The sequence below is a fragment of the Colobus angolensis genome, unplaced genomic scaffold (assembly GCF_000951035.1).
Source record: "Colobus angolensis palliatus isolate OR3802 unplaced genomic scaffold, Cang.pa_1.0 Scaffold105, whole genome shotgun sequence".
Taxonomy (NCBI): Eukaryota; Metazoa; Chordata; class Mammalia; order Primates; family Cercopithecidae; genus Colobus; species Colobus angolensis.
In genome coordinates, this window is record NW_012111475.1 from 1,392,719 (window position 1) to 1,393,284 (window position 566).

A 566-nucleotide genomic window follows, 5' to 3' on the forward strand; every position below is an offset into this window, starting at 1 on the left:
TTCCAGGGTAAGAATGTGTCCAAGCTGCTGGGCTGCTCAGACCCTGTCTCTGCCCTTGGAAATGGGGACAGCTGACTAGACCTCACTGGGGGCTGGGGGTGGGGGTTGACACCCAAGTCCGAGACACAAAGAGAAGCACCCAGCGAGGCCCCTGGTCCCCTGCAGGCTCTTGACCTGCAGAGGGCCCATGGTAGAGAGTGGCCTGGGACTAATCTCTTCTCAGCCCCAGGGCCTGGCCTCCCTGGTCTAGTGGCCAGGGCACACACGTATACACACACAGACACATGCACACACAGAGACATGTGCACACGTGCATACACATACTTGTATGAACACACATACACACATGTGCACATGCATGCTCACACATACACGTACACACAAGTGCACTCACACACCTATAGACGCATACACATGTGCACACATACACATGCACACACAGACACATGTACATACAGATACATGTGAGGCTTCCAGGGTAAGAATGTGTCCAAGCTGCTGGGCTGCTCAGACCCTGTCTCTGCCCTTGGAAATGGGGACAGCTGACTAGACCTCACTGGGGGCTG